This window comes from Ammospiza nelsoni, chromosome Z (genome assembly GCF_027579445.1).
Source record: "Ammospiza nelsoni isolate bAmmNel1 chromosome Z, bAmmNel1.pri, whole genome shotgun sequence".
Taxonomy (NCBI): Eukaryota; Metazoa; Chordata; class Aves; order Passeriformes; family Passerellidae; genus Ammospiza; species Ammospiza nelsoni.
The window spans coordinates 56,373,469-56,401,188 of record NC_080669.1 but is presented as its reverse complement, the minus strand read 5'-3'; positions in this window follow the sequence as shown (position 1 = coordinate 56,401,188).

Sequence of the window (27,720 nt, the reverse complement as noted above, 5' to 3'; positions counted from 1 at the left end):
CTACATTAATAGTCTTTAATGTTTCATGGTTTAATGTGATATTTTTAATGCTTATAATTTTGGGATATTTTGGTTAGCTTATTTCTCTTTTCTGCTTGGGAGAAGATAGATTGCTGACAAAAATACTACACACATTGACAAAGATGATTGCAGTCACATAAAAAGTAGCTGTTGTTATTGACTGTAAAAGAACTGTGCACATACACACACACATGCAAATATTTCCTTTGACTATAAAAATGTCAACAATTCAAATCACTCCATGAGACTTCATTGTACCTGAAGAGCTGCTGTCCAGAAATTTTATACGCACTTATTGGAGTATTTATATTTAGTTCTGACTCTGTGATGTGTTGTATAAGAAATACTTTCATCTGAAAATTTCCAGCTAACTTTTAGTTTCAATTTTAGCTTAACTTTACTGGTTAAGTTACTTTTTTGTGTCATGTGCCCCACAATGGCTTCACAGAAACTGCCTATGTATTGTCTAACAGTATCTTGTTTTCATTGTGAATGGCCAGGATTAAATATGAGGATAATTTTTTATCTTAATCATGAAAAACTCTCACCACAGAGATGGCTGGATAGAAATGCTCATTTAAAGAAAGAGAAATTTTAAATGAGAGGACCTATAATGTGATTTAGCTATCTCTTTGCACCATTCTCTGTAGTAAAGTATTCCCATGTTCCGTCTAGATGAGATTTAGACCATTCAAATCACATCTCTAAAGAGTCTTTTTCATACCTGACAGACCTTGAAACATGAGAATATATCTTTTTTTCTCAGTTTTTTTTTTCTTTTACTTCTAGGTTGAATTTTAGAATAACATCAAATTGATATTTCTTATCAAAATAGGAAGAGGATAATTTTTTTCTGTTGCAAACTGTGAATATTATTCAAACACATAAGATTAAGCTGTAATAACTTGCAGGACATCTTGATGTGTTCAGTATAACAATCCTACAAGAAAGAAAAAGTAATTCTGAATATTTGGCTCCTTTCTAAAAAATTTCTTTACTAGAAGTCCAGTGAAATTTTAGGTAAATAAAGTTTATGGGAAAATAAATGCAGTACTTTGAAATTTCTGCCATAGAGAAATTCAGCACTGGTTTCTGGAATGGGAACAGAGGAATCATATGTCTGTACCTCTCTCAAGGAGAAGGGGACTATCCAGTCACTGCTTCACAAAATGTAAAAGTCATGTTTATATGGAGAACACATGTATTAAAATTTATCTAGGAAATCAGCTTGCCTGAGTTGGGTTTTTAGAGCACTGAATTTCCTCCTACACCAACGCCACAAAGACTGAGAACATCAAATCAGGGAACTGGTCTATACATGAGGGTGCAGAACAATTTCAGCAGTGCTTGCTGTTCTGGTAGGAAAGAATACTGTTTTTAAAACTGTTTGTCTCTCATATCACTATTTAGGCAGTATAGATCAGAAAACTGAAGGTACAGCATCTCAGGGAGAATTATATCACTTTAGGAGAAGGTAGAAACATTTAAAAATCAATTTAAAAGGAGGGGAACAGTGCTGGTAGTGAACAGAGTGCTTTTTATAGGAAAGACCACCCGGTGGTGAGAAAAACACTATTGTATTTTATTTATATAATTTTCCTTCAGAAATATATCTAGAAGATCTCTTCCAAAACCAAGAAGTAGAATATGTGGTGAGAATTCAGATATCTCTCCAAGAGAAGCTCTCATCCAGGAAAAGTGTTTTTTATATTCTTCAATTGAAATTTTTAAACTTTTGAAATTCTTACTGAATCATGACCATTTTCTCATCATATTTATTTTCATTTCCCTCTTGGTTAATTTAATTCCTCTCTGAAATTATAGTCTTGGGTAAAATTCTTCTGCCTTTATTTATATATAAAATTAAAGCATCCTATGTTTCAAAGATATTTATTATTCTTTTCATCATAGGATAAAAACAAATAATCTCACCCCATCTCACAGGAAATTTTCCAAACACATACATCGAGCTTGCATTACATGTTAGGTGCTCATATATTTGGTTTATTTATTACCTTTATTGTTCTTTTTTAAAATAACTCAAAAAATTAAATTAAATTATTAAATTAATAAAAGAGGAGCCTTCAGGACTTAAAAAAAAAATCTTTACTTAGGGTATACCACATGTATGGAGGAAATTGCACTATTTATTTTTACACTACAAACCACTCAATTTCAAGTATTAGAGATAGAGTTAAGAATAAATAAACTAATTTAAAATAAAATTCCTCATGTCACTGAAGTTTTATTACCCTAGGCTTGGAATTATTTCAGATGCCGGACAGCTACCCTTCAAATATTCACACAATTTGTCATGTAGAAGCAGCATACTTGTCCAATTCTTCTTCAATCTTTAGCTTGTAGACCTCCATAAAATCAAGCCAAATCTAATGGTTATGTTCCTAAATAAACAAAGAGTTGACATCCAACTACTTTTTTAGTATGTACAGTTTTTAAGAATATCTGCTCAAGATATAAACTGAGAAGGATAAAGCCAAGATTCATTTCCAAACATTAACTCACATTTCTGTGTCAACTTTTCAACACTTCAATCATGCTAAAACTTTATGAAATTTAATCTCAACCTGTAACTATATCAAATTCTCTTGCTAGCACATGTGATTTTTACTTCTTCTTTAGCTAATTATTCAGAATGCGAGATTTTTTTGTATGTGCTTGCGTAAAAGTGTGTTAACATCTCTTCACCCTAAATATGTCAAAATGGGACTTCTTTAATTAAATTTATAGATTTTACAAGGGAATCATCTGTCCTTTATACATGTCTTCTCAAATCTGTGTATGGTATGAAAGTATGAAGGATATCCATTAAAATGGAGCATACAGTTTTTTAGAGTTTGGTGAATGCAGAGAAAACCCTCCTATTATAGCCAGTTTGACACTTTGAGGTTCACTGAGCAGCAAATGTTGTTCTCTTCTGTTTTATGATGGCTGAAAAGAAAATACTGATTTACTTGCTCTGCATGTGAACTTTTAGTCATAAAATGAACAGAAGATAAATATAGTCAGGTACTGAAACCTTTGTTCAACAAAGTCAAAAATGCTTTTTAAAAGAATTGTTTTGCTAATATTTTTCAGTCAAATAAAGTATTCTTTCAGTGAAGAAATTTGTCTGTTTAAAACTTTAGTAGGGCTTTTGGTATCAAAGTTTTCTGTTTTCAAATGGTATCAAAATGTCTATTTTCACAAATATTTTACTATTTTAAAAATGGTATCAAAGCTATTGCAAATGATGCTAGGACATCCAATAATTACAATGTTTCTCTTTTAGCCCTAGCTGAATCTAATGTTTATCTTTTGATATCTCTCTGTTGTTTTTTTTTCTTCCAACCAAGACATGTTGCCATCCATATGTAGAAGCCAGTTGCTGGCCCTGAAGATTTACTAATGTGGATGCTGTTCTCTTCATTGTTCTCCCCTGGGCTGTGATATGACAGGTACCTGAGGTTGGATCCCTCTCATGTCTGGGAGCAAGCTTTGAAAAAATTCCCTGTGCACTTTCCCTGCTTTATTCATACTATATAATGAGATGTTTGCTACTTCTTTCTTGCTTTCAGTCCTGGTAGAGCAGGAGGGTACTGGCAATATAACTAGAAGTCCTGCTTGTGAGATTTCAAACCCAACTCCCAGATCAGAATGCTTAGATAATGTCTGGTGTCCATCTAAAATGAAATGAATCTCCTAAAGTTTTGGTTAGTTGGTTAGTTTTGATTATTGTGAGTACATATGTGCTCAGTGCTGTTGTCAGTTAATATCCCACTTAGGTAAAGTTTACTTAATAGAAAAAAGCTCTAATTATATACAGCTGTATACCAGTAATATTTTTGTAGAGAGCTTTTTGCATACAGGAAGATATAAATTAAATGAACAAGACATGACCTAAGACAATACATGACTGTTTCCTTAGTTCCAAAAATGCATTTATTGATTTTGTTTTCACATGGTCAGAATAATACAAACATTTGTCAGCTGCATCCTTCAGCACTCAGCCCATGCAGAGCTATTAAAAGTTACCCTTATAGATCCCACCACAAATAAAATGCTGTTGCAGTACATACTATTATGTCCTTTTTTCAGATAAACAAATAAATATAGTCTTCACAGAGTAGTATTAGCTGTGTTAGAATACTTCGGTTGCCATTGGTACCAATAGGCATGATAATACTTTTGGGATGAATTATGTATTAATTGTTTTGTTGAAAAATGGAGATGAACTTTATTTATGGCTGGATTTCTCTAAAAGGGTTACGAGGGTTGCTCTTCTATTGTGCACACCAGGTTTTCAAATCAATATTTATACATTTTCTGCAATGCTAATGCAACCCTATCCATTTGTTAAAATAAACAATAAAACCTGACCTATTTACAGTGCTCTATATATGTTACACCATCTACTCTATAAACACCACTGTAAAGAATTAACACTCTGGTTTCAGTGGTGTAATTTATCAAATATGCAATCTGAAAATCCAACATCCTGTTGTATGGTGCTATCATGTATGTAGCTCTCTAAAGTGATGTGGAGGACTGTATGAGAATGAGATACAGGACTACACAAGTTAATTGCTCTCCATCAAAATTTGGAAACTTATTGGAAAATTGAAAATCCAGACTTGGGTTCAAGGATCAGGCCACTTTCTCTGCTAATGTCCAGAAAAAGTAGCCCTTTTGAATCCAAATTTATACCTTCTGAAGATATAATTCATGTCTTTGAGAATATATCTCCATTCTAAATTGCTAGATTTCTTAATACTCTTCCCATCACTCCTCAACTTTGACCCTGTAGAATCACTACCTACTGAAAGGAGAGGGGCTTTTAGCCCACATGGCTCATTCATCTTTAAATCTTTTCTTCGATCTTCTTTCCTTTTTAAAACCAGGAGTGCTGACAACTGCACTGAGTGTTAGCTGAGTGAGTAGCCTTAATTTATCTTATTAGAATCTGAGCCCCAACCACCAACCTCATTTCACCTCAGACCCTTTCCCCACATTTATTAAAAATGACTTATGTTCCTCTCAGATGATTTGCATAGAAAAGATATGTCAAGTGCTTAAGTGCGATGGATCCTGAATTCAATAAACCCGTATCAAAATTTTCACTATCACATAACATTAAACATTAATTTTACATATATAATCAGTAAAGTCCTTATATCATAAATAAGAACTCCAAGTAGCTATATTGAGAAATTTAATTTTGCACAATGTGAGACTATGTAGGTGCATATCATTCTTAAAGGATATTTAAATTTGTAATTTTACAAAAATTATTGGTTTAATTTTGCACCAATAGAACCTATGCCAATGTATTCCTTTTTGTTTAAGTCAATGTCAATCTCACTTCAACATGTAGTGTTGGTTTCTATTTTCCAGGGATGTTTTTAAAGGAAGAAAAAACTGGCAATTGAAACACTGTCATCAGAATCCAGAAGTAAGTGTTTATGCTCAAAATATGTCTTTGTGATAGGCAAGACTCAGCTTCATCCTACTTCAGTTCCTGCAAGTCGTTCTAAGGTAGTTTTGCTTTCTTCTACAGTCATCAGAGAAATAAAATGGATATGCCTGGACAGGTATTCATATTTCATAATGTCAGTGTCAAAGTTACATGGATAGATTGCTCTTCAGATGCTGGAATCCCCCCACTGACTATGAAAGAGCACAAACAGATATTTTATACTGATTATATCAGCTTAAGATAACTAAAACTAGATGATGAATCCAGGCCTAAACCACCTGAATATTGAAACTACTTGGGAGTTTTAGGCTCTTACTATTCCAATAGAAGAATTATGCTTGCTGTCACTGATGGAACAATAACCAATAATGCAAAAATGGACTAAAGATGGCTTATGAAACATACAATATTTCCGTTATAATAGTCCAAGTCTGTAAGTGCAGACATGGCTGATGCCTTCTATAGAGCAGGTTTAGCTCTAAGGTGAACATGTAGAGCTCCCTGAAAGTCCAGAGGAAGCTGGCTGCTTCACCTGAGGAATGTCAAGAAGCAGACCCAGCTCTGCAATAGCACCATCTTTTATGGGCTAAACAAACAAAGGCAGATTCAAGATAAGAGCCATATTGAAGGAGAAGTCTTGCTTACAGATACTGAACATCACTATTCCTTTGATAAACAAAAGTCACTAATAAGGATTTGATGAAAAGTAAAGAGTTTTTATATGTACATAGGCCTAATTTCCCTTATAAATGAAGGAAAAAATATTTGCTTTTTCTTCTTGAATATTAAATATGTTACTTGAGGAAAAACCACTATCCTCAGATGTAAGCTTAGTGGGCAATATTTTGAAAGTATGAGGCAAATAAACATCAAAACCAAGTTTTAATAATCCCTTTAGTTCCCATTGCTCTGGTTTTACCTTTTTCTTTTTTTTTTCAGTTTTACCTTTTTCTTTTTTTTTTTTTCCAAGATAGCATTCAATCTTCTGGCTAGAGTTAAATTCAAAGATGGATTTAAGATTAATTATTAGGCAAGTAAAGTGCTTAACTTTTTTTGAACTGATTGCTGATAAAAAGCCTTTCAATATCACTTAGTATGCACTCTAAACACTCGATGGGCAGAAGATACAAGTGCTCCCTCACCATAATGAGAAGAGGCTGGCTGTGCTCTAAAGTTGCTGTCCCACAGGCTACAGTTGACAAGATCCCTGTATTATCTGTTCTGCAAGTGGAGCACTCATACTTATCATTGCAGGAGCTATCACTGTTACTTTTCCTCATATCATATTTAAGGAGCCTTCTTAAGCTGTCTGCTTCTTCCTGCAATTCATATGTGATGTTAAACATGGATATTTGTACTCACAATTGACATAGCTGAAATACAGAAAGAGAAATTATTTGTACTGTTTGCCAACAGAATAATTTTGTGATTCGCTGAGCAGTAACATCATCAGGTTTCATACCCTTATTTATATAACCCTTTATATACCCTTATTTATAAGTTGATATAACTGTATATAAACTTATATAGTTAGCCACATTTGGAACAGACCATCATGAAAAAAAAAAAAGAAAACTCACCAAAAATATGTATATGAAAAATGGAGGAAAAGAATCACAAGAGTACCCATCAGTCTTTGCACTTCCTGTGATGTGAATTCTCTAGTAATATGAAATGGAATTATGCTGGTTAAGATACATTCAATAATACCATTCTCAGAATAGTTTCAAGAAAAAACAGAATAAGTGTGAATGAAAGAGTAGGGCTGTCTGTGTTATTCAGGACTTTCTATTACATTTATGATCCTTGCTGGTATTTTCTAACCATTTGAATTAACACAGAAATACAGATGTGTCTAGGCAAATGTAATTATGTATAAAAAAATCTCAAAAGTGAAATATTCTATCTCTTACCGTTTCTCTAAAGACACTTGTAAAGCACTTATCTAAAATGCTCTTTAGCCGTCTGAAATATATTTTTTATCAATGGAATTGCTCAAAAATTAGAAAACTGGCAAATCATTCTGTGTAAGTCTAGAGAGTTCATAATTTTCGCTTTATTTGATAACTTAGATAAGAATGATGAATGTATGAAGAGTTTATTCATTAATCAGTATTCCAACCTTTGTTGAGCTTCTTATTTTCCTTGTATTTTTCTTCTACCTTCTTCCCTCTATTTTTGAAAAGTGTTTATTTTTCTTAAATACATTTTGTCATGTAGAAAATGGAAAATGTTTGTTTCTTTGCAAGTTAGAAGGGTCAAAATAATGTGAAAACAAAAGCAAAAAAAAAAAGAACATTAAATTTTTCAAAAAAATAGAAAAGCCTCAAAAATTTATAATTGGGCCAAAAGTCTGGTTTTTAAATATCTATTTTTTTTCTCTTCACGTGGACATGATTTTTAGACATTATTCCACTTTTTAGTAGGAATTTTGTAAAAAATTTGAAATATCAAAATTGATAGCTAAGTGTTAAAAAAAAATAAATTCCCTGGTCAATTATTTTCTATTTGCAGATTGTATCATACTGTTATTTTCTATTTGCAAATTTTGTCATACTGCTTACACACATGAATGTAAAGCTGACAACAGCAAAGTGGAAACACCTTTGTGTAGATTAACTTGAAATGAACATTGACCATGTTCTAGAGCTCAGAACATGCAGTTCTAAAATTTCACCCAGTTTTCCTCTGCAGATGTGAAGTGCAACGCAATCTGCCTTATGTATAGAGGAAAAAGCACACAGAGCCGAGCACAGGTGAGTTTTACTGTTGGGAAAACCATTGGGAAACCAGCACATGGACTCACAAGCTGCCACTCTGCGGGACTCGAGCTGCTTGTGCTGCGCCACCTCTGCTGCGGGTACCCAGCAGGGCCGAGCATGTGGCCACAGCTGTGCCCGTGGCAAGCTCCCCAGGGCTGAACAGGGCATTCTGAGTTGATGTTGCCTTTTGGCAGTGACTGTACAGCTATCTAAAATCCCACAGCTTTGGAAGGGGAGCACATCATCTGGGATGGCTGGCTGTACCTATTCCCCACCTCCCTCTGCATCCTGCTCTGCAGCACGGAGCCAGCCCTGGCAGTGGTGTGGAGGAGCAGGTGGCAGCTATCTAATGTCTTGCTAGGAAGCCACATGGACACGTTTTTCCCGCATGCAGACACCCCAGGGTCTTCTGCCTTTAGCAGAGGCCCATCTGCTGCTCTTTGCTGCTGCACATGCTGTAGAGGATACTAGTGCTTAAAGAAATGGGCAGTAACACTGTGGCACACATACCTGGGACCAAAGCATCAGCTGACATAAAGTTGTGGGGACTGTGCTCTTTCTCAAAAATTTCAGTGTCTGTCCCAGGTTATGAACATGGTTTTGAACTGTGCTAGAATTTAAAGATTTAAAATTACTATTTAATTTATCTTTTGATTATTTTCTTGGGAATGCATTGTATGTTCAAGCACTATGCTGTTCTCTCTGAGGCTTCAGTTTTGGACCAAATTCAGATGTAATCTCTGTACTTTTCTCCTTCTGTAGATGACTGAACCAAAACAGTCTAACAACACAGAGGAGAAATCTAGCAGATATGCTTCAAATGCCGCACTATAAATATAGAAAAACTACATTTCAGCTATTACATTATAATCGTATGTTACTTTGATCAGTTTAGGATTAAATAAATCAAGACAAAAAACAACGGCCAGTATTTAAATTAACCTCTAATATTCTGGGCCATGATCCTACACTTGTGGAGCTTAACACTGATTTTAGTGTATAACTAAATCCAAGCTAGCCTTGGATTGCTTTTCAGAAAACCTTTGAGAAGCCTTCATCTCCTTAAATATGTCTATGATCTTCTAAGAACAGATATGTGGGAAGAATCACACTCTGCCACTTGTAAAAAGACAAAATTTGTGTGTGTTGATACATGAATGGGAAAGTACCAAACCCAATACAATTTCAGCAAATATAAATTTTTTCTGTCTGCTTTCCATTTTTTAATAACGCTAAGCTGAGAGGATGATACTCCTCTAGAAGTTCTCAAGGTCACAGACTCACCCTTAATATCATATATCATGGAGAAGAAAACGTGAAATAGGCAAACATATATTAGATTTTCCATAAGAGGAAAATTTTCAGCAGAGATGTTGCTGTGTCTTTAATTAATACTTTTCCATTTCTTTAATCTAGAAATTTATTGCATTTGAGATTTTCTTTCTTTCTTTCTTTCTTTCTTTCTTTCTTTCTTTCTTTCTTTCTTTCTTTCTTTCTTTCTTTCTTTCTTTCTTTCTTTCTTTCTTTCTTTCTTTCTTTCTTTCTTTCTTTCTTTCTTTCTTTCTTTCTTTCTTCCTTCCTTCCTTCCTTCCTTCCTTCCTTCCTTCCTTCCTTCCTTCCTTCCTTCCTTCCTTCCTTCCTTCCTTCCTTCCTTCCTTCCTTCCTTCCTTCCTTCCTTCCTTCCTTCCTTCCTTCCTTCCTTCCTTCCTTCCTTCCTTCCTTCCTTCCTTCCTTCCTTCCTTCCTTCCTTCCTTCCTTCCTTCCTTCCTTCCTTCCTTCCTTCCTTCCTTCCTTCCTTCCTTCCTTCCTTCCTTCCTTCCTTCCTTCCTTCCTTCCTTCCTTCCTTCCTTCCTTCCTTCCTTCCTTCCTTCCTTCCTTCCTTCCTTCCTTCCTTCCTTCCTTCCTTCCTTCCTTCCTTCCTTCCTTCCTTCCTTCCTTCCTTCCTTCCTTCCTTCCTTCCTTCCTTCCTTCCTTCCTTCCTTCCTTCCTTCCGACACTTCCTTCCTTCCGACACTTCCTTCCTTCCGACACTTCCTTCCTTCCTTCCGACACTTCCTTCCTTCCTTCCGACACTTCCTTCCTTCCTTCCGACACTTCCTTCCTTCCTTCCGACACTTCCTTCCGACACTTCCTTCCTTCCTTCCTTCCTTCCTTCCTTCCTTCCTTCCTTCCTTCCTTCCTTCCTTCCTTCCTTCCTTCCTTCCTTCCTTCCTTCCTTCCTTCCTTCCTTCCTTCCTTCCTTCCTTCCTTCCTTCCTTCCTTCCTTCCTTCCTTCCTTCCTTCCTTCCTTCCTTCCTTCCTTCCTTCCTTCCGACACTTCCTTCCGACACTTCCTTCCGACACTTCCTTCCGACACTTCCTTCATTCCTTCCGACACTTCCTTCCTTCCGACACTTCCTTCCTTCCGACACTTCCTTCCTTCCGACACTTCCTTCCTTCCTTCCTTCCGACACTTCCTTCCGACACTTCCTTCCGACACTTCCTTCCGACACTTCCTTCCGACACTTCCTTCCGACACTTCCTTCCGACACTTCCTTCCTTCCGACACTTCCTTCCGACACTTCCTTCCGACACTTCCTTCCTTCCTTCCGACACTTCCTTCCGACACTTCCTTCTGACACTTCCTTCCGACACTTCCTTCCGACACTTCCTTCCGACACTTCCTTCCTTCCTTCCTTCCTTCCTTCCTTCCTTCCTTCCTTCCTTCCTTCCTTCCTTCCTTCCTTCCTTCCTTCCTTCCTTCCTTCCTTCCTTCCTTCCTTCCTTCCTTCCTTCCTTCCTTCCTTCCTTCCTTCCTTCCTTCCTTCCTTCCTTCCTTCCTTCCTTCCTTCCTTCCTTCCTTCCTTCCTTCCTTCCTTCCTTCCTTCCTTCCTTCCTTCCGACACTTCCTTCCTTCCTTCCTTCCGACACTTCCTTCCTTCCTTCCTTCCTTCCTTCCTTCCTTCCTTCCTTCCTTCCTTCCTTCCTTCCTTCCTTCCTTCCTTCCTTCCTTCCTTCCTTCCTTCCTTCCTTCCTTCCTTCCTTCCTTCCTTCCTTCCTTCCTTCCTTCCTTCCTTCCTTCCTTCCTTCCTTCCTTCCTTCCTTCCTTCCTTCCGACACTTCCTTCCTTCCGACACTTCCTTCCTTCCGACACTTCCTTCCTTCCGACACTTCCTTCCTTCCGACACTTCCTTCCTTCCTTCTGACACTTCCTTCCTTCCTTCCGACACTTCCTTCCTTCCTGTCCTCCTCTCTTTCTTTCTCTCTTTCTTTCTCCCTTTCTCCCTTTCTCCCTTTCTCTTTCTCTTTGTCTTTGTCTTTCTCTTTCTCTTTCTCTTTCTTTCCTTCTCTCTTTCACTCTCTACTTTTTCTCTGTCTCTTTCTTTCTCCCTCTCATTCCTTTTATCACTCTTTCATTCTCTCATTCCTTTTCTCTCTTTGTCTCTTCGTCTCTTTCTCTCTTCCTCTCTTTCTTTTTCTCTCTTCCTCTCTCTTTTCCTCTCTTTTTTGTTTTTTTTTTTTTTTTTTTTTTTTTTTTTTTTTTTTTTTTTTTACATTGGAGGTATAATTGCAGTTCTTTTCAAATCTCCTAGGAAATTTTTCAGCTATGTAAAGTTATAACAAGATGTGACATCCAGTCCTAGCTAATCAGTGTTCAACACAGACCCACTACTGCAGTGCAGGGGGTGGCAGTTTCAATTTGCCCGTGACACTGACCAGGTTTTTAAGGAACAGTGAGTGAAGGGAGAAAATAGCATAAAAATGCTGAAATTTTTATAGAAAAGGTATAACTTTGTAAGAAAGCACTATCATAAATTCAAAAAAAGTATATCTTAATGATACACTTAGAGTAAATCATTTGCCTTGAGAGACAGGAGGTCTCTGGTGACCTGTATGGCAGCCACAAGAGACTACCAGGCTAGCTACTTTCAGCTAAATGTACTCTCATATTAATATTTTAAAATGCCATAATGCCTCTCTGAAAACCTCAGAGGACAGATACATCAATTTGCGAGGTCTTCACTCCAGGAAATAGAAACAGGGATAATCTGCCATTAAAAGAAATAGTTCATTATGTCTGCTTCTTGGGAGCACATAAACTATGTCCCTCACATACTTATGTTGCAAATCCTCACTTTAATGTGAAGGGAAACACCATGCCCCAGAGCTTTATTGTCCCGCTGTTTATTAGTACAAAAAGGTTTCTTGTGGTATGAAATCTTAAGCTTGTTGCAGTAATCAATCAGCTTCAAAGAGTCTCTTCCCTAAGCCAGAATCATTACAAATAAATCAATTAACCATAAAGTTTCTATTTTCAGGAGGATCACAATACAGAAAACCAGAAGTGCATCAGTACACCATAGAAAGGGATTTTACTAGGTTGAACTCTCTCTCTCTTTTTCCTTTTTGTTTTATTTTGTTTTGCTGTGCTGCAAAGAGAAAGAGATTTATTTTTTATTCCAGTTAAATCTAGAGTATTCCCCTCTTTAGTGCCTATTTCAATATGGGAAATTTATATACTTATGAGAAAAATAAAAACTACTTAATTTATCTAGATATAGAAGAGAACAAGAAAATAATTTGCATTGCTTTGGCTATTAAGGACACAAAACCAGAAAGCAATGAAATGAAATGAAATGAAATGAAATGAAATGAAATGAAATGAAATGAAATGAAATGAAATGAAATTAAATTAAATTAAATTAAATTAAATTAAATTAAATGTGTGAATGAAAAAAAAAATCTTATATTGGTTTATCTCCTGGAGGAGGTACCAGGTATATTAGAACATATATGGATATCTTTATCCTTGAGGATTTTTGGTTTATTAATATTCAAATACGTTCCTGAGATTTCCCATGATATGAAACAAAAATCAACAGGGAGACCAATATTCAATCCTATTTATTCTATTCTATTCTATTCTATTCTATTCTATTCTATTCTATTCTATTCTATTCTATTCTATTCTATTCTATTCTATTCTATTTGTTGGTTTAATAATACAATCACTTTTCTTCAGTGTGTAAACTGGCTACTCACTAAAATGTTTTGATTAGTCGGATTATAATTTTCTGGGGAAGGGATGGGTGTGTGGCTCTTTAAAAACACATACATAGTGGTTATGCTCATTTTCATCAATGACATGTCAGAGAAGAAGCCTTTTTTGTCTTGTTATGGGAGGTGATGTCCTGATCCTGAGATACGCAGTGATCTTAAGTTTCAAATTTTGTACTGTTGTATACTGGCTGCTAATTGCAGAATATTTTTGACGTATATTCTACATGTCACTCTTCTGAGGAAAAAGATTAGTTTTAAGTGGAATAGAGCTGGTGACTTTGAGCAGCTTCTGCTGTGCAGGTTGGAAGCTATGTTCAAAGGATTCAGAAAAAGCAGAGAGAGGACAGCCTTTGATGGAAACACTCCCTCGCATGACTACAGCCAGTTGCTATTTCTGACACACAGATATCCTGCAAATAAAGCAGATGCATGTTCACACATGGCTGCTGGGCATAGTCTTGTTTTTCTGTGTACACAGCCTGAGATTTACTAAGTAGGGCCTCAGGTCTGATTTATAACAACTATTAGTAATTACAACATGGCTGTGCTCAAAAATCTAGGGCTGAAGCCTTGCTGAATCAGATGTCTAAATAAATCGATCATTTTTGTTCGACTTGCAGTTTAGACTCGGTTTTGACAATTTTCTCCATGAACAAATTCAAAAACAAATTTTGTTTTGGATCAGCTGAAACAAACTTGTCATGTTTATTTACTGCACTGATGTAAAACATTTTGTTCCAATAAACCAGCCAGCTGTACTTGTCTGAGAACCTGGTATTGAGGAAATTTCGACCTGAACTTAGAGGCAGAGTTCTTTGAAGTGTACATCTTCCACTGCAAAAAACTACTTTCTCCTGAAAAATTATGCATTATCATCTCCAACACTGCTGCTGCAACATAGAAGATGGCTCTTGACTTGATGGCAAAAGGTAAAAACTGATTCAATTGCAGTGTTCATTCATGGCCCTCAACAGGGTTTCCTAGTTTTGAACAATAATCACACTTACCTTCCAAAGGTAATTTCTAAGCCTACATAAATCTGAACAATTTTGTAGTGGTGTTTTCACTTGCTATAGGTGGAGCTCAGGATGTGTACGTTCATCAGTCAAACCATTCAGTTAATTCCTAATGTAATGTAGATTAAATCAGTGTTAGAGAAACAGCTCCTAAAGTACTTGATTTTTTACCAAGCCCTGCTTTGTTTCCAAGCAAGGTAGTCTCCAGACACATTGCATTCTACCTGTAGTAAAATTAAAACTCAGGTTAGCAATATCACCTGGATATTAGGCATAAAGTGTTTTTGTGGTGTTCTAACCTTTTTTCCCCACACAGACATTTCAGAGGAACACAGAAGAATGGATCCACTCCAAAAAAAATCTAAGATTAGGTAGTCTTGAAGAGACAGGAAATTATTTAGATAATATAGCTATTATCTTGTAAGTATTTTCAGTAAGAATAAAACTCCTGGATGGAAAGCAATGAAATATATTTCTTGTCTCCTTTAGCCCTGATGGACATTTGTTGGAGAAAATCAGTATTCTAATGATGGAGCTCATCATCCCTGCAGAATTCAGTGACCAGAAGTACATCAGTACAAACTGAAGAAATCAGGCCTGAATGAATGAATTTATATTCTCCAGTCAAATCCCACACACAGAATCCTGTTAATGCCATATCATCTTACATCTTGGAACAAGATATCCAGAGTGGCTGGGTAATCTCCATCTTTGAAAATTTTAACTCTGGACTATAAAATGTCCTAAACATTCTGGCCTGAACTCAGTATTGACCATGTTTTGGGCTACAGGTTGTGCAAGATGCCTTCCCAAGGTCCATCCCAGACTGAAAGTTTTTGTGATTTTACAGCTCTAGTATCTGCACTAAAAGAAAGACAGACACATAGGGGTAGTCCAGTAATTATCAGAGAAGTGTAGTTCCTGCCAGGATTTCTACTTTTTATAGGGCTGTTTTGCTGATCCTGGCGAGACAGTGGACAAAAAATATTGCTATAAATAAAAAAAATTGCTGTGAATTAACACAATCAATCAATCAATCAATCAATTAATTAATCAGTTCCACAGTGATGAAGAGTAGAAACAAAGATGAGACAATATTTGTGCAAAATATGTGACATGTAAAGAACAAAAAAAAATTCAATCTTCTTACATCTACCACAATTTATCAGTTTACCTAATCATATAGGTAATTGCAATGCTTGTAAAATGGCAGCACTGAAAATAGCTGGCCCCAGAGGGCTTCCTAGGCTAGTGATGCCAAAGAATTAATTTTCACTGAGATATAAGATTAAGGCTTTGTTCCTAGGTAAAAGGAGGATAAAATAATGTAGTAGTAAATCCATATGAAAGGAACCAGCATCACAGCAAAGGTTTCTTCCTTATGAAAAACAAAATGAGCTAAAACTGTTATATCCACTAATTCCTTGACGCATAATACACTGTGCATATGGTGAAATGTCAAAGTGCTCTTCCAGACCCACAAAGAAACAAAGGTACAGAAAACCAACTTACAACAACAGTAATACTTTCAGAGGGTTGGTGCTAATTCTGTCACTCTGTTCAGAGAAATGTATCAGCATTCAGCCACATTTTCCTTTGAATTACCAGACAGTTCTTCTAAGAGAGAAAAAATATCTTTGAATTAATAGCATAGTTGCTCTCTTTGCTTATTTCTCTGAGATCAGGTTGCATCAGAAGCTCTAATTGTTATAACATACCTGCTCTGATAATAAACAAAACAAGTTAAGGACAGAAAGAAAATAGAATTGTGGTCATGTTAGAAGTGGTCATGTTAGAAGGCTTGTTGCATGCTTTATCTGAGCGCTTGAAAGGCTTTCACAGATGTATCACCTTTGGAATGCTGGATCTTCTGACCCTACCACTATAAAAATATACTCTCTATGCAGCTGAGTGATAATAGAGAATTTTGTTAATGAATACAAGGTACCATTTTACTTTTAGGGTCATGTGATTTATTTATTTCTAGGGAACTTTTTATTTGAACCCATAGTCTGCACTTAATTGTCACTTTGCTAAAGCTAGGAAGAGTAGTATATCTACAAGCTGAGTTTTTTGTTTCCAGCAGTCTGAAGCATACCTTGTTCATGTACCTCTGAGCTAAGCTTTATATTTCTAAAATAAATGCTTACTTCTTCGAGATGCTTTTGACATTGCTATGAAGAATTGCTGATCTTCTGAAAACACACTGAGAACTGTCTGGTAGGTGAATGTTAATTTTGACAAATTCTAAGTGGAAATTTTTGCCTTTATTGCCACAACATCTTTATTTGATATTTCCAGATGCATAATATATGGTTTTCTCCTAGGTACACTTTCATAAAAGAGAATTTTATTCTGTATCATTGAGTAGTAGAATATTAGAATAAATAACAGATCCTTTAGATCTTACCTGTGAAGATCATATCTCTCTAACTTGGTTAGATACATTTTTTCCACTTTTGATGATAATGATTTTATGTGAAAATCATTCATTATGGGAAAATCATCCATTGTTTTCTGAAGTTTTTATATCAACATTGATCAGATTATTTGAAAAATAGAACCTACTTTGCTTAGAAATAGTGGGGTGAAAGATTCACAAGGACTGTTACTGTGATATTTTTCCTATGACTGTTGTAGTTCAGTCATGTACCCCAGCACCTTACTGCATGCTAGAAAGCCATTAATTTCATAAACTGTCTTTTCAAAACATTTGCTGCCTTTTGTTTATTAACTATGGCACATGCTTTGCCTGCACTCGGCCCATCCACCTCAAAGAAACTGTGTCTTAAGTCGGAAGAAAGACAGAGGAGCTAGGCCACTTGTTATGGTGTCTCAGTTTTCCCAGCATCTGAATTTGCTGCATTTAAGTCAAGGAATGCTTGCTGGTAACCATTATTCTGTTACCTTGAATTGTGGTTGACAAAGCAAAACCTGAGCACATACAACTACCCATTTGTCATATTTAGAATGATACCTTAACATTTAGCTTTCATGTTTTCCAGACTCTGTACTGCATTAGTGTGTAACTCTGAACTTCATATAAAGTGCTGGCAAGTTCTCTTCACAGTTTAGTCAGACAAAATAATCTTTTTCCAGCTTGAGAACCAAGGACACCATTGCAGCTTCAGGGCCAAAAAGTATAAACAGCAAACCGAGGAGAACAATCTAGGAGGATGGGATTTCACAACCTGAAACTGTAATTGGACAATTAACCCCAATATGCAAATGGATTAAACTTATAAAAGTGTGAAAACTCGTAGCATTTCATCCGTCTTAGGTGTTTCATTGGCCAGGCTCTTGTACTGCCCAAAGTGTAGCCTTTTTAATAAATACCTACTTTATTCCTTTAAAACTGCCTAGCCTCTGTTCTAGGTAGCCTCTCAAGGCACTAAGAAGATATTTTTTAGAAAATAAATGAGTGAATGTAAAGGGTTATTGCATATAAAGTAAACAAGATTAGATCAGAAGGTCTGTTTTTACATCAGCCTGCCAACAACATTTTTCATGTTTTAACAAAGAAGAGCATCCTAACCAAAGATATTCTTACAACCAAACTTTTTGCTTGGTTTTTAAGAGACCTAAGACCCATTGAATCTTTCTTTCTGAATTTCTATTGAAATTCACTGTTTTATTGGGAGTCTGGTTTTTAATTATCATAAGGCTTTTTCCTTCCTTTATTAATGAAAATGGTTTTCTTCCCAGCACACCTCTACATGTACTTCAGCAGTTTTTAAATAACTCCCTGTTTATACAGAGTGTAAGGCTTCCCGCTATCTGTAGTGTCAATTTGACATTTTTCAGTCTAGCATGTGGCTGTTGTGAACCCACTACAAAAATCTGTACAGTAAAGTTAAGCATAATTCAAACTGCTAAACAAGCTTATTTGATATAGTTTGTGATTTGCTGCTGACCGAGATCCTACCTGTTGACAGACAAATATTTTGGACGACAACTAAAATGGCATGGTTTTCACCCAAATTATTTTTAAATATCCAACTTTATTCTGCTAGAATGTAAAGGTACACTAAGGAGAAATACATCTGGACCCTGGTTTTTCAAACACAGTAATTGACTTAGGGTTTTTACTAACCTGTTGTTAATGTTTTCACACAGGCAGACTCTTCAGCTGCAGGCACCAAAGTACAACAATTTGTTATCTAAGAAGTAAATTAGGAAGTTTGATTCTTTAGACATTATCTGGAGTAAATAGATGCACAACAGGAAAGATCACTAAGGGCCACATTGCTGTAAAACTATATCCTTATGGAATAAAGGGCACTTAGTGCCTACAAAAGTATCAACATCTGGTGCACAACATGAAGTGGAAGAGGTGGATCATTTGGCTTTGCATTGTGAACTGCCCTGGCAGCCTTTGGAAAAATAATAGAGATGTTACTAAAATGACTTGTGGCAAGGGGCCAGATACTGATATTTTTCACACAGCTGGACCTACCACTTAACCCAATGAAGTTCGCATGAATTTCAGTACGGGGCATGAATCTATCTATTTATTATATCTCCATTTTAATAAACTGTCTGACCTTGTACTTTCTAAGCTTTGAATAAAATCTATTTGATTCACTGAAAAGCTAAGGTTGCTACAGACATCTTGTGAAGTTTGGTATTATTTTCAATGCTGTCTTCATTTTGCCTCATATAATGGTCCTATTCTTCACCATTCATGAATTATGTAGGTCAGTACATACACATGCCAGGAAAACCTTTCTAGCACCCCATACAATCATGTATTTTGTATATGTAATGACATAGTTATTGTGATTCTTTTAGAAATACTTTGGGGAAATGCTAGAATGTTAAAATGACTATTTTTGTTTGTCTCCTTCTCTATTGTCAAGTGAATTAGTTCTTGTGAATGCCACTGTGCACAGATCGAGAAGGAATAAAATAAAATACAGGGAAAGGTGCGAAACTAGATGCTTGGCCAAAACCAGCTTTGCTATACATAAAACATGTTGCTGTGTTATGGTTTGGTTTTGCATGTTTATGGGTTTGTACATTCAAGGCTAGGAATTATTGTTCATTGTAAAGATATAAATGGAAAAGTTATTAGAAATCTTCCTGTGCAATGATAAATAAAGGAGAGTCACTAATGGTCTGCCCTCATCATGTGTTCACTGATTTTTCCCCCAAATCTCTATCATGGTTCATAAGCATTGCTTTTGGTAGTTTAGTTCAGACTAAGAATCAAGCATTTCTGGATTTTGGGATGTTAAAATATTGCTACCAGTGAGACTAAGACAAAGCTGGGGACCAGTTACTTTCAAAGCTAGAGAAGGTTTTTGGATCATAATTGCTTTTTGTCCACACTTTCAAATTTCAAATTTTGTTTAGTTTTGATTATTTACTTCATATCATGACACATAAGGCCTGAGAAATTGCTTAATTACCCATCTTTTAATCACCTCTGAAGTGCTTGTCTATCAGGTGAATTAAAGGAAGGGATAAGTTAGTAATATTTTTGACATTTTTTTATTAATTAGGGAATGAAAAACAAAATTTCATGTCTTTAGAAATGGACAGATGTTAATTTCTTTTGCCTGTTCAAAGAAATAAGGAATCGACAGAAAGTAGTCAGGATCCAAGATTTTTATAAGTTTTCTTGGAAGTAACATAGCAAACGGACAATGAGATGGATAAAAGCTTTTTTTTTAACACTTCAAGACTTACATACAAGACTTACAAGTTGATGCATTCTTGTCTGAAATAGATTTCAACCATTTAAGATGATGTAGATGCATATTAAGCATCTATGCTAATATATTTTTAAACATTTGATTTAACATACCATTTTAGCCATTATTGTGTAGAATTTTTCAAAGTTTTGAAAACCTGAAAATCACTGCTTTAGGAACAAAGCTCTGAAACCTGTGATATATTTACACAAACAATAAAAAAAACCAGTGCGAGGGTGTTGCTGCAGCATTGTTTGCTTGTTTAATCTGACAGCACTAAATGCGGAAACTGTAACTACTCAAGTTCATCCTTGTTAGCATGGTTCATGCAGAAAGATTTCCTGGCTGATTGTGGCCACCAGAACACACTTTCTGATGCTACTATCAGCTATCAGTCATTATCAGCTTTCAAGTCATTATGTACAGTTAAATAGAGACACTGCCTATTATGTAAATCTGCAGTCCAGAGAAGTTTGGAAATTCCGTTTTTTACCAATCATTGTAACAAAGAAGTAAATCACCCTTCCAGTCTATTCCATGACAATCACTCTTCATACTTGCTAAAATAGTTCTGACCAGATGAGGCAAACATAGATGGCAGAAGGAAAAGAAAAGCACATTCATCTTCTTGTTCAAACCTAGAGGGTTCAGCTGTTTCCCTACTCTTCTGCCTACTTACCTGTAAAAAGAAGTGGTTGTTAGACACTAATATAAATATATATGTACCCATATATGAAATGTGCAAAGCTCAGACTCTGAACCTTATAGTTTGTTTAGATATGCAGATTATCAATAATTTTATATACAATACATGCCTGCAATTTTTTACTCATTCTTCTTTGAGTGATAACAGCATTCAAATATTTATGACCTCATTTTGTAGGATGCAGAATCCTTCAGTCTGGTCTTTAGAGTGTCCTATGACATATACTCATTCTTTTGACCACTAAATTGGTTTTTCTAAGTTCAAAACATTCAGAGAGATTCACCATATCTTTAAATGTCTGTAACTATTGTTTTATAAGTCAAAGTGGTTTTACACAGTTTTAGTATATGATTTAATTAACAGGGATTCCAGTACTGATCATTAGGCACTTTCATGTGAAGCTGTACAGCCATGGGATATAACATCCAGCCTCTGTCAGGATTGAATCGCAGACCTCTCTCTCCTTCTGTCTTTTAAACTTTAAAATTTCAGAAAATCACCACTGGAGCCTTTTCCTTCACGCTTTCATACCTGTCATATTCCATCAAGGTCACTTTTAAAGGCAGCTGTGCACAAGTGAAAATCAAAGCAGTGTCCTGGCTGGTGGTGAGGACTGCCAGTTTCTTAGAAAAGCCAGACTAATCTGTCTCCACATGAAAAAGATAATAAGTGCTTCTAGTTATTTTATTATTTCACAGCTAAAGCCCTGTGAATCTGTAAATAGACACATGCTTTGGCACATTCTGAAAAAATATGTTATTCTATGAACAAACGTAATTGTTTAGCAAAACTGAAATCTCTTAAAAGATCGTGAACATTATTTTAGTGTGGTTTATTGCTTGTAAAATGTGCTGAATGTAAGAACATCTTGGATACTCAGTTCGGGCCCCAACTATAATGAGATTTATTTTAAAGCAACTAATAATATAAAGCAGCTATGGGTCTTCAGGTATGACACAACTGAAATATGGGGAAAGACTGCTTATATTAAATTTAGTCATCTAAGACAATTGTGAAAATTCACAAAATTTCACAAAATAACACTGGAAAAAGAAACATCTAACACTGACTTTTTTGTCTCTAATGGTCCATCCTGGGTGGTTTCCCATCTTTTCAGTGAAATGTGGCCTCAGTTTAGATGGATGTGAGTTATATTTGAAAGTTAAGTTCAGGATTTTATAGAAATTCACCTGAGTCCAGTTAATTCCTTCCCTATGAAGCTGTGACATTTTATACTTCTACAACTAGCCTTTTCTCAAGGGCATTCTCTCTTTGGTGATGATGAAGCATTCCTATTTCTGGAAATAAAATAATACTAGTCTAGTAACAACAAAAAAAATAGTTTCTATAAATACTCCATATTTTGGTTTATTTATCTATAGAACTTCACCTTGATATTCGACCCTGTTTTCTTGTGTCATTTTTAGTGAAATAACACACTATTCCTTCATTTCTTTTCCACTTATGTAAGCAATTGTTCAGTATAATTAGAAATTATGCTTCAGCTGAATAAAAATTTTTGGCTCATACCTAGTTTCACAGCAAACAGGGATAATTGCTCCTTTTTCATTCCCCAGCCGTCAGCTGAGCTTGCCTCTCACTGTTTCCTTTTTTCAGCATTCTGACATGAATCTCTTTCCAATTGTCTCTGAGGTAGATTGTATCCTCTTTCCTCAAAGGAAGAGTCAGAATAGGAAAAGGTCTCTGAGTTCATTTTATCAGGAGTTTTCACTGTCTACTTGCAAGGCCTCATTTGCAAGTGATGTATCTTTCTTCTTCTTTTTTTTTTTTCTTTCTCTCTCCTCTTTTTGAGGGAAGTGTGGCTTGTTTTTACCTTCATGAACCAGTTGCAAGGGAGCAGCCCTGTTAAAAAGGAGACTCCTGTGATAGTGCCCAGAGTATATCACTGAGGGAAAATTATTAGCCTCTGATATACTGGAGGTCAGTCCAAATGATGTATTAGTCCCCTTGGACTTCAGCGTTATAGGACTATTATTTTAAAACAAATTATGAATAAAACTCAATCATTATCTTTCGTACTTTTCATGGTGAGGGAAGGTAAGGTGAGATGGGTTATTCAGTTGATTCATTTAGAGAAGGCCTACAGAACAGATTCAAGAAAAGAATTTTGAATTGTTTGGTTCCCTATCCACAGCTACAGTAGAACAAGGATTTGCATGGTAATCAATGGTAAATTTGATAGATAAAGAGGAGGGGAGCAGCTAGCAGAATAAAGGCAGGTGTTGGTCTGTGCTCACCATCAGAGAGGCCACTCCTGGAATAATGAGTCCATTTTTGGGACTACTGGTTCAAGAAGTGTTTTGAAAAATGGAAAAAAAAATCCAGCAGAGAGCAGCCAGTGTGGCTAAAGGTTTGTAGAGGAAGGGATTTAAACCACTGGGATTACTAGTCTGGTGAAGAGAAGACGGAGGAGACAGTTTATAGCACATTACTGTTACCCAAAATATTCCCAGTGATGAACCAAGCTCTTCTTCTAGAAGAAAATAGTAAGAAGAATGGGCAATGGTGGACTTTTCACTAAAAAATGTACATAGGAAAATAATGAAGTCTGTTTAGAATAATAAAGAGTAATATTTTAGAAAATAATGAAGAATCTCAAGTTTTTTTGAGATTCATATGGAGAAAATTATTGTAATTCAGCTCCACACAGGAGTCTGGACCTCCAGAAGTTCTTTTCAAGTAAAGTTTGTGTGTCTCCATGGTAATTGCTTTGCTAACATTTGGAAATACATTAGGCTATATAAACCACTCTACATCACCATAAACAATGAAGTATCAGGCAGTAATGCAGCCCTGCTCTAAATGTGGGATGTGCATCCATGAAAGTATCAGTTTTTGTAGGAAAATGTATAAATGTGCATGGAACAGTCCACTTAACTCCCTGGTAAATAGGCCTCCAAAATTTTAGTATTTTAAGGAAAATGAATACAAAGACTGATAAATTGCTTCTCCTCAGCCATTCAGATGAATGGTGTTGTTACATACAATATATATGTAAGAGAATGAATTGGTCATGCGGAAATGTTTTCAGATTAAAAGCTAATTTACACCACAAAAGAACCATCATTTACTTAGATCACTAGGATGATTTAAAAATTTGAAATATTTTTTCTTTTTTTCATTAATACAAACTCAGCTATCAGTCCTCAGTCACTTGAATTTACATATGTGAGACATTCTCAAAGAATAAGACAGAATCATTCATATTTGTAAGCATGTGTATGATCAGGTACTAATGGGTATGGACAGGTAGGCACAAGAGATGATAAAAAATTTTTGCTTTTATAATGTCAACCAACCTTTTACCATGATTTGGCACACAAAGGATACTACACAAAACAACTGCAAATAGAAAAAGGTGACAATGGGTAGTAAGATTTCTATGTCAAAACAACATCAAAACACTCAGAGGAGCCATTTATGATGTCAATGAAAGAACTACAATGCTACTGATTCATATTTTTTCTCTTTTCCTTACTTAATTGTTTGTGCACTTTAAAGGAACACAGCTTTCTCAATAGATGATACTGCATTGGAAGAACTTCTACTACTATTCCCTTATAGGTCAAGCATGTGTACGACACATCTGAATATTTTTAAAACAGAGTTTAAATCTGTGAAATTCTAGCTATGACAATTAATTTTATCTTCTGAAAACCATAGGGTAACATGTTTTTTGAATTATGAAACAAGAAAAAGTTTTTTTGAATTATGTTCTGTATAAGAAGCTTGATTTTAATTTGAATCATGAATCAAAGCCTTCAAGAAGAATTTCAAGAAACTACCAGAGTCAAATGACAGATGTGAAAATGATGTTGTAATTTAAGACAATTCATATCAGATATGAAGATATTGATATTATGATGCATAATATTCAATTTTAAATTCTATTTTCATAGATACAAAAGTGATTTTATTTTTTTTAACTACTACTTGGCATAGTTAAACACAATATAGCAATCTGTGATGTTTTCAAACAGTAGCCACAGTCAAGCAAAAGCCTGTCAGAAAATTGTCCTTTATTTTATGTATGACTCCAGTATTCTTGAAGTAATATTGTGGTATTAATTTCTTAGTTTAAAGATAACTAAAATTCAGGATCATTATTATGATGTAACCCTACAATATTAGATAAAGAATATTGTCTTGAGGTTTTGCAGGAGTTGACTTAAGCAAGGAAATCCTAATTGATACTTTTACTGAATGCTTCAGTCATGGTGCTTTGTCTGTATTAGCAAGATACTGGGTCAGTCAATTTGCAATGGTTAGTGTTTTACCAAATGTATTACAATTATTTCACTTCATGAGCAGTGATTCAAATCAGTTACAGAAACTGAAAACTGTAAATCCCAACTGCATCAGAAATGGAAATTTGTTTATTTCAAACAAAGCTATTATTGGTTTTTTGTGCTTGTTCTGAACTGGTGAGAAGCAGAAAAAAAAAAAGCTAATTTTATGGTAGTCTTGCTAATAGCATTTGACTAATTGCATTCTGCCTATCTGTCTTTCTCCAGCCATTTCAGGTGAATTTTCTTGTCCATATCATCTGGCTTAAATTCCAGTGACTTCCCCAGACGATTCTTCTTTCCTCTTTCTTCACCTTGTTCAGACATACACAAAGGCAAAAAGCTGAGAGAATAAATGGTCTTGTACCCTGTTCTGAAGGTCAACAGATACAGGATTTGTAAGCCCAGTTGAGAAAAAATTTTGAAGTCAAGAGCTTTGGTAAAGTGTGCAACAGCACTTTAAATTGAACTTTGGCTCTATTTTAACGTATATAGAATGGATTCTGTTAAACTACAGTTTTCTGGAAGAGAATGTTTTTTTTCTCATAAGCAGCAGTATTAGGAGCCTTTATCTTGCATCCTTTTTTTTTAAAGCACTGCTGTCAGAACCTCTTCAAACTGAAACCCAAATGTTTTTAAAAGGCTGCGGCTTGCAGGTGTTACCATTCGGACATTTTCAGAAGCAGTACAAAAACCTTTGGATATTTAGGATATGTTCTACTCAACTACAATTCTGATTTTTTTTTTCTTTCCATCTTCAGATCTTTGGGCTTTTTTTCTTTGTGTCAATAAAAGTATATGTTTTCTGTGATTACATTTTGGAATTGGGGAATTAGAATTTAACTGCAATGTGTAAGAGCAGTTCTTGAAAGCAACTCTTCACTGGCTTACTTGGTGGAAGCTTCTAGACTGCTTGGATTTCTAACATTGCAGCTAATTACGTTAAACATTTGTAAGTGATAACATCAGGATGGATAATATTGGGATAGAAAGAAGAGCACAAGCTAATCCCGTGATTAAACATTCCAAATGAAAATAAATTTCAGTTCATGTGAGGAAAAAATTAAATTGATTGCCATTTTTATCTTTAAAATATATTTTTATTTTTAGGCACTGCATTTTGACCAAAAAATCCATTGGTTTGCCTTTTTAGTTATCCATGGAAATAGTATTAAGAGAATGGAAACAATTCTACTGATATATATGTTTTTGAAAGTATATTTTGTTTCTGTAAAAAATACATGCTTAAGAAATATTACAAAAATAGTCCAAGGACTAGAAGTTAACTCTTATATTGAAATTGGAGCAATCAACAAAGATTTTATTAATAGTCTATCTGAATATCCTTGGCATGTTGTGTTCCATTTGACTGACTGAGTTATTTAAACTCAATCATCACTACCCCACATACATAATATATAGTCATTAAGTTAAAAGCAGAAATTCTCACTGAAAAGATTACCTGTATTATTTTAATCACTGAAACTTACTGTATTTTTTTTGAATGGTTTTCCTGAGCACTTGACTTACCCCAGTGATTTTAGTTTTGCACGTGTACATAGGAAGAGAAATTAAAGAATTTAAGTGCTTTTCCACATTAAAAGCATTAGGAATATCAAATAGTAATGCTGATGTGAATCTCTTTCTCATTTATCTAAGGAGTTCTACTACAGATATTTGTATCTTTCATACCTTTTTATTCCTTCTCTCTTCTTTCCCATCTTCTCTGTGCCAGGCCCATCTCCAGTACTTAAGGTTTTGCCTTGCTTTTAGTTCTTTATTTCTCAATATGTTCTCTTTGAATATCCCTCTTGCTTTACACAGTGATCTTTTTCTTTAAATAGCTCACTGAACTGTAACTGTGTAGGAATTGATTGGGAGTACATCAATGGCTCAGTGCTCCGCGGGGAACTACTGAGGGCCAAGTTATCACTATGCTCTGACACAGCTGGTTCCTGTTAAGTTGAGTCTGAGATGCTGTGTAGGTAACATTAAAGTAAGTAAGCAATAAGCAGTGCTATGAGACCTTTGCATCTTATGGCTTTTCCTAGTGTAAAGGCAGCACTAGATAAAAGAAAAAAAAAATATATAAAAACTAAAAAAGAACAACTATAGCTCATTGAACGGTAAGGACTAGGTGAATCACTATCTACTGAGTATGCTGCTTTGCATCTGGAGGTTGTAAGGCTATCAACCAGTCCACACTGTGTACTGCAGCTTGGCTGTGTTGCCTGCTTGAGCCTGCCTGTGCTGAAGTTCTCCTATGGCTGGAAAATCAGTGTGTGATGGGGCACTCCACGTGCCATGCAAATGCAGGTATTGTTACCACTGCCTTGGAGCACCTAGTTCTGGCAATACAAATTAGTGAGTGAAAGTCAAGGGTTTGTAGCATAGTCTGGTGCAGTGTTGTGCAGCATGGTGTAGCACAGCATGGTGTTAATGAAGCAAAGTGAGGTGTTGTGCCATGTAGTGCATTATAGTGTGGTCTGGTGTAGTATAGCATAGTGTAGAATACTGTGGCTTGATGTGGTCTGGTATGGCATAGTGTCAAATCACAACTTATGAAATGAAATAGAGAAGTAAAGGGATAAATGTATTCCTCTGTGATTTCTGTTATCTAATCAGAAACTGGGCTGCAGGTGGTAAATCAAGATTTCAGTCCATAGATCATCTCTGGTTTATCAGATATGCCATTTCAG